Raw genomic sequence first — 7,183 nt, forward strand, 5'->3', positions numbered from 1 at the left:
GGTCGGGAGAGTCCAACAACCCAGACTTTCTGGTTCCTGGGGGGAGGAGAGGGCAGAGGCAGTGGGGGCCCAAAGACAGGTCCTGCTTCACCTCTGGATGGAGCCACTCAGCTGAGCCCAGGTTTTGAGGGATTAGAGTTAAAGGATGCAGGCTAGAGGGTCAGGGTTAGAGGGTCAGGTCAGACGGTCTGAGTCAGGGTCAGGGTAAGGGTTGGGAGGTTTACAGGTCAAGGTCGAGTATCTAGGGGCTAGGGGTTAGGAGCCTTAGGGTTTAGGATTAGAGATGAGGAGGTTAGGGTTAGGGAGTGAACAGTAGAGATTTGGGCGTTAGGGTTAGTGGGTTAGTGTTGAGCACAGCTGACCCACGGCCCCCCTAACCCCACACCTCTGAGTCCTGTAGGGTGGACAGGACTTGCCTGGGGTCACTCACGAGTGTGGGGCTCACCTGGACCGCTGGTTATCTACCCCCATCCTGGAACCTGATGGCAGAAGAATGAAATGTCTGCTCTGGTCACTGACTGTTTCAAATCCAACTCAACCTCAGTCAACGGCTGTTAGGGCCTCAGAAGCCCACAGGGTTTCCTCCTACCATCTGAACTGGAGAGAGTAGTGCTGGCCCCACTTGGCCTGGGCAGCCCGGGTCCAGCACAGGCCTGACTGAGCTCACTCCATGGTCATGTTATGAATTTATACAGAACTTGGTGCAGCGACCTACCAGCCCCCAGGTGCTGCCTCCTGAGAGCTGCTGGGGCCCTCCTGGGACTGCAGGCATCCTTTGTCCCATCTGAGTGGGCATCCATAGACATCAAGTCTTAGGACAGCCCTTGACCTCTGACCATCCAGGCAGTCATCTGTGGTCCTCCAGCTCAAGCTGGAGGTCCCTGTCAAGTCTCTGTGGCCAATTACTGAGCTGACCTTGCTGCTGGCAATTGAACAGCTACCTGGGCAGCACAGACAGCCCTTTGGGATGTTTCAGTTACTAACATCCTTGTGGTTGAGAAAAGGGCCTCCCCTCTCACAGGCTCATAGCCTGCCACGCGAGGTAATAACCGTCTAAACATTTGAGTGTGTCCCTGACACAACAACCATACAGCAGACCATGGCCTTGCAATCCTTTGGGCTTCCAGCTGTAACAAACTTTTGATATTCATACTCATTAAGAGTCAAAGATACGGGAGCAACTGGGCCACCCAATGGACAGTTTCACACTGAGGCCGCATGGTCTTGGAGATCCACATGCACCCATGTGGTCTCTGAAAGCTGCCAATGATGGATTCCATGATACGGCATAATCCTTGAGCCTCTCACTGCTTCATTGAGCAAGAATTTCCTAACCACCATAGCATTTAGTCTCTGCTCTTTGTAAAGGAGGGAGGAGACTGGATAAATGAGCAGTATTGTTCTTGGGGGATGGGTGAGTCATGTGGCCAGGGGGCAGGAGTGACTCCTGGGCTCCCGCCACCAGAGACATCAAGGAGGGCTGTGCCTTTTGCAAGAGGAAGAGGTTCTTGCTGTTGTGGGCGGACAGCAAGAGCACTGGTTGGGTGGCTGCAGCCCCTGACCCTAAATCAGACCCTTCCTTCCTTGGCCTTCAGATCCCACAGCTGTGCAGTGGGCCGTCAGTGGTGTGGAATCTGCCGCTTTCCCCAAGCCAGCATCTGTTCTCATGCCAAAGTCCAGAACCTCAGCTTTCCTTTGGGAACTTCTTATCTGTTTCCAGTCCAAACAGTTCCAGAGGGCTGATGCTACCCACCTTGAAGATGGGCATATGATCCACATCTAGCCAATCCCATGTTCCATCCTGTGGGTGCTCTGATGGGTTCAAGGACGATGCTATGACCCAAAACCAGGCCAATGACGTTTATTTTATTTTAATTTTTGGCCATGCTGTGCATGCAGGATTTTAGTTCCCTGACCAAGGATCGAACCTGTGCCCCCTACATTGGGAGCACAGAGTCTTAACCACTGGACCACCAGGAAAGTCCCTTCCCCTCACTTTCAAAACTGCTATGGATTTAAAGCACACAAGATGGTTGTGATATAAGTGGCCTTTTCAGTATGACTTCTTTGACTTAGAATGTTTTCAATGTTTATCCATGTTGTAACATGGATTATCAGTGCTTCATTCATTTTTAAAATTGTGGTTAAAAATACATAACATGGGGATGGGGGGCAAGTGGAGGGAACGGCCCAGATGCACAGCATTCACGGACCCTCTGGACTGGAGGGACTCAGAGCCGGAGCCCAGAAATCCCTGGATGGATAAGACGCAGCGTCCCCTCCAATTCCCGTGAGCACCCCTTGCTCCATCCTGCGCCCAAATACCTCAGCTAGGCCCTCTCCCCACTCTCGACACTCCAGACTCAGCCGGGACAGACCTCCGCAGCCGCCGCTCCCCACCCTGCAGGAGAAGCTCAGAGGTCCTGTCCCGCTTTCCTCTGAGGGACTCTTTGGTGACCACAAAAGGATTTGGTTGCTCAGGACAAAGCTGGTAGAGGACAGCGGGATGGCTGCACCCGGCGCGCCACGCTTCCTCCTGACCTTCGACTTGGACGAGACTATCGTGGACAAAACCAGCGACGACTCCGTCGTGCGCGCGCCACGGCGGGCCAGCGGCTCCCTGAGAGCCTGCGTGCCACCTAGCGCGAGGGCTTCTACAACGAATACATGCAGCGCGTCTTCCAGTACCTGGGCGAGCAGGGCGTGCGGCCGCGGGACTTGCGCGCCAACTACGAGGCCATCCCCCTGTCGCCCGGCACGGGCGAGCTGCTGCAGTTTGTGGCCAAGCAAGGAGCCTGCTTTGAGGTTATTCTCATCTCAGACGCCAACACCTTTGGCCTGGAGAGTGCGCTGCGCTCCGCCGGCCACCACGGCCTGTTCTGCCGCATCTTCAGCAACCCGTCGGGGCCCGACCCTTGGGGGCTGCTGGCGCTGCAGCCCTTCCACGCGCACAGCTGCGCTCGCTGCCCCGCCAACATGTGCCAGCACAAGGTGCTCAGTGACTATCTGCGCGAGCAGGCCCACGACGGCGTGCCCTTCGAGTGCCTTTTGTACGTGAGCGACGGCGCCAACGACTTCTGCCCCACGGGGCTGCTGGCAGGCGGTGAAGTGGCCTTCCTGCGCCACCACTACCCCATGCACCGCCTTATGCAGGAGGCGCAGAAGGCCGAGCCCAGCTCCTTCCTCGCCAGGGTGGTGCCCTGGGAAATCTCCACTGAAGTGCGCCTACACCTGCATCAGGTGCTGAGGACGTGGCCTGCAGGGGCCACCTGGCCAGGGAGGGGGTGGGGCGGTGGGGGTCGGGAAAGAGAAAGCTAGTTTTATTACTCCCTTTCCCTTTCGTTTTGGTATATCCCTCCGGGATTTCCCGGAATCCCAGGTTGGTCCATTTGGGGACTGGAGGAGGGAGTTGGGAGCTGTCCCCATCTGTGCAGTTAACCCAGCTTGGCTGCCTCCCCCAGTCCCGGTGCAAGCGAATTCCGGAGTCTGGCCGCACCAGGGTGGCGCGCATATCTGAGCAGGCAGCAGTGTTTCCACAAACCTTGTCCTCCCAGCTGGGAGGACAGGGTTCCCTGTCAGGGTCAAGAAGGAACATGTCCCGCCACGGTGCAGTTAACTGTTGCCTTGGGCTGCGTGGCCTCCCTCCTCCAGTTTTCTGTCCAGGGGACCCAGGCCCCGAAATGCACCAGCCCGACCTCCCCCGCACCAGACTCCTCGCAGAGAGAGGTGGCGCTCCTTGCTGATGGTCCCAGGCCTAGATCGTGCTTTACCTACTGTGACTCTACACTACACTCCTTGTCCCCCGCCCCCCCACCCTGTTAGCATCCCCACAGGATAAAAAGCTAGAGGGAATAGTCACCTCATGTTGGTGGAAAGAGGTAGCACACTGTTCCGGGGCTCGGTTCTGGCCAGCCAGGGACCTCACAGAGCCCGAAAATGTCTCCTTGCACCCCAGCCTCGTCTATGCAGCAAGAAACCAGGGACTTAACCAAAGTCGCCCCACTGACTGGGCCTTTTGAGTCCCTCTCCTCCCGTATGGAACAGAAAGCCATGATGCTTTAAAGCAGAGCCAGTGGAAACCCAAGGCCCACCTCCCTCTTGTGGTTTCAGAGCTGTGGAGGAGGTGAAGGGGCGGAGGTGAGCGAGGTGTCTCACGCTGCCGTCTGGGGGATGAGGGCGAGGTGATCTCTGCTCTCAGAGAGCCCCACCTAAGTGAGGGAGCTGGTCCCCACTCTTGGAGGAGTGCCCAGCCTGGGGAACCAAGACTGAATACATAACAAAGCAGGCAACAGGCAAAAGAGCAGGGTGCGGCCCACCTTCGCAGAGGGGCACGGGTCTAGTGTGGAGGGCTCAGTGAGCACCGAGGAGATGGGAGATACTGCTGCTTAGGGCAGGCAGAGGAGGCTCAATGAGCGGGAGCCTTACAGGTGGGTTGCCTTTCAGTCCCTCGGCCCGCTAGCCCTGCAGGGCACTCATCAGGAGGTCATCAGAATTTTATTCAAAGTTGGCACTTGCAGCTGAGACCCTGTCTTGCATGGCGTAAGGGTTCCCTGTGGGTAAGGTCACCAAACTCCTTGGCTTCCAGTTTTTTCCTGTCTCCAGCAGGCCTCTGGGTACCTCCTCTGTCTTTACCAGGACGCCATCCCACTGCAATGGGGGTAAGGAACAGACACAGCTCACAGCCCAGGAGGCGTGCCGGACTGGTCCAGTCTTGACTGGAGCAGGCTTTGGTGTGGGACTCAAGAGGCTCACTCAAGGCGGTGCTTGGGTCAGCATCCCAGAGGTCCCAGGCTGTCAGCAGCTGGGCTGCACATAGTTCCCGGGGAAGAATCCAAACCCCTCTGAGCCGATGCCCTCACAGCAGCCATCGGAGTAGTGGCGGGTGATGCAGATAATGGTGCCCTCAGAGAAGGAGAGTTCATTGTCCTTCTGGCAGGTGTATGGGTACAGTGTCATTACTGCAGGGCGGGAGGAGAGGGGTGCCATGAGATGTGCCTCCTGCCCCGCCATAGGGATGCTTGTGCCCACATACTGGACTCCAGGGGGCAATGTGGGGAGTGGGGCAGGAGATGCCTTCTTCAAAGCCCCAGGACTCCTCCCAGCTGAGCTAATATTCAGTATCAGGCCAGCTGCTTCCCTCCTCTGTGGGGGTGCGGTGGCGTGGAATAAAAGGCTCCACAAGGGTGGCACAGGCCATCCCCTCCACTCCAAGAAACTTCAGTGTTTGAGAGCAGGGCCCCAGGATCTACCCATGTTTTGTAATCTGCTTTCAGCCCCCGTTCATCCTGGTCTTCCCACAATGTCTCTGGCAGGTGCTGGAGGTATTGCTCAGTAGGTGCTCTAGCAGGTGTTCAGTAAATACAGTAACATTGAATAGTGTAGACTTGGCCGAGTGAGCCTTGGGCAAGTCACTTAGTTTAACCTCTCAGGTTCAGCTTCGTCTGTTAAATGGGAGTGTGAAGATCCTAGGAGGTTAAGTAAAAGTGAGAAAATGGATGAGAAGCTTTGACTCTGGGGTCTGGTATAAAGCAGGGGCTAAATTATGTTAAACCCCCCCACATAACATAACATTTACCATTTAAATCATTTTGAGCATACAGTTCTATGGCATTAACTACATTCATGTTGTACAAATATTCTCAGCATCCACTTCCGGAACTTACTCATTTTCCCTGTGGGAAATTTTGTATCAGTTTCTCTAAATTTTTGCCAACATTTGTTATTTTTAGCTTTCTTGATTGTAGGCCTTCTAGTGTGTGGAGGGGTCGGCGTTGTGGTGTTAGCTTGCATTTCATCACGACTGGTGATGATTAACATCTCTTCATGTGCTTGCTGACCGTTTATATGTCTTATCTGGAGAAGGATCTTTCAAGTCCTTTTTCCATTTAAAACATTGGATTGTTTGCTGAATCCCACCAAGCGCTCCTCCTGGCGGCGTTGGTGGTGAGTCCAGCCTGGAGCGGTCTCCGTGCCACAGGGGCCCATGCCCCGGGGCATCGTTAGCGGCCTCTCAGGAGAGGAGACGCCCGACCCCCGGCGCCCGTGCCTGGAGCGCCGAGATCGTGCTGCACCGTGCGGACGCGGCGCCGCCCGTGTGGGTCTTGCTCGGCATTGGCTGCAGGTCACCTGAGCGCGGCAGTGGTCTGCGTGCCTCTCCCGGAGGAGCGTGTCCCGGAAGTGGTCGTCCCAGCCAGAGCACACCTGGCGCGGGGCATCCTTGGGGCTCCTAGCTGTTAGCGCCACGTGAGCTGGCGGGGTTCTAGGAAGCCAGCGCCCGGCGGCTGGGAACGACCCGTCCCGTGGGTCCTTGGCACCCCAGTGGCATCCGAGCGTGGAGCGGAGGGCTACGGACCACAGGTAAGGGGATGGGTTGGTGGGGGTGGGTGGAGGAAGGAACGAGGAATTACACCAGAGCTGTTTGGTACAGGGGCAGAAACAGAAAACTCGGACGTAGCACTGCAGAGGCCATGGTAGTTAAGTTGTAAATGCTGCTGGCTTTCAGTAGCCTGCAGCCATTCTCTTCCTGTAGCTGATGGGATACAAAGCTCTACTGGGTTGTTCTTCACACGGGATAGTCTTGTTTTGCAGAAATTCAGCTCAGAGCCATCCTTGATGTGTAAGTGTAAGGTCGGATCTTAACAAACGGCATCGCGAAACAGAGGAAAGCTTCAAGTGAGCTTTATTAGGGTGCGCTCCTGGGTGACGTTCACTGGTCCGAGAGAAAGGGGCCAGAGAAGTCGCACCCAGGCGAGGGTTGGGCAAAATTTTATAGGGGAAGAAGGGAAAGGAGTGTGGTGAATCTGGGAGGGTGCAGGGTATTCCTTATCTGGTGGTCTCTTCGGGTGTCGTGGCACTATCTGGTGCCGGTTACACCAGTCTTGGGACTGCTAGTCCCATCCCTCGAAAGGCAGGAAGGCTGGGCTGGGTGGAAAGCCCCCAGGTCAGTTCCTGGAACTGGGTGGTCCGGAGAGTTTCGGTCCGATGCAACCTGTGAATCTGATTGCGTTCCCCTGCCTCGGGCCAGTTGGCCTTACATCCCGACATCTTTGGTGTAATGGGGCGGCGTTGTGATCTCTGGCTACTTCATGCTGAATGGGGGCGTCGAAAGGGGAGTCAGGCGACCAGAGGTCCGAGGCTTAGGGGAGACCAGTGGGAGGTTCTGTAGGAAGCAAGGTGTAAGGAC

At 56.1% G+C, this 7,183-nt stretch overlaps 1 pseudogene across 1 annotated transcript; it reads left to right on the forward strand.

Annotated features, from left to right (window-relative positions):
- Positions 1 to 2,506: 2,506 nt before the first annotated feature.
- LOC307066958 (phosphoethanolamine/phosphocholine phosphatase-like) lies at positions 2,507 to 6,130 on the forward strand (annotated as a pseudogene). Its single transcript has 2 exons — positions 2,507 to 3,240; positions 5,978 to 6,130. The product of its transcript is annotated as a phosphoethanolamine/phosphocholine phosphatase-like (transcript).
- The last annotated feature ends 1,053 nt before the right edge of the window (positions 6,131 to 7,183 follow it).

Source organism: Hyperoodon ampullatus (assembly GCF_949752795.1).
Source record: "Hyperoodon ampullatus genome assembly, chromosome: 18".
Taxonomy (NCBI): Eukaryota; Metazoa; Chordata; class Mammalia; order Artiodactyla; family Ziphiidae; genus Hyperoodon; species Hyperoodon ampullatus.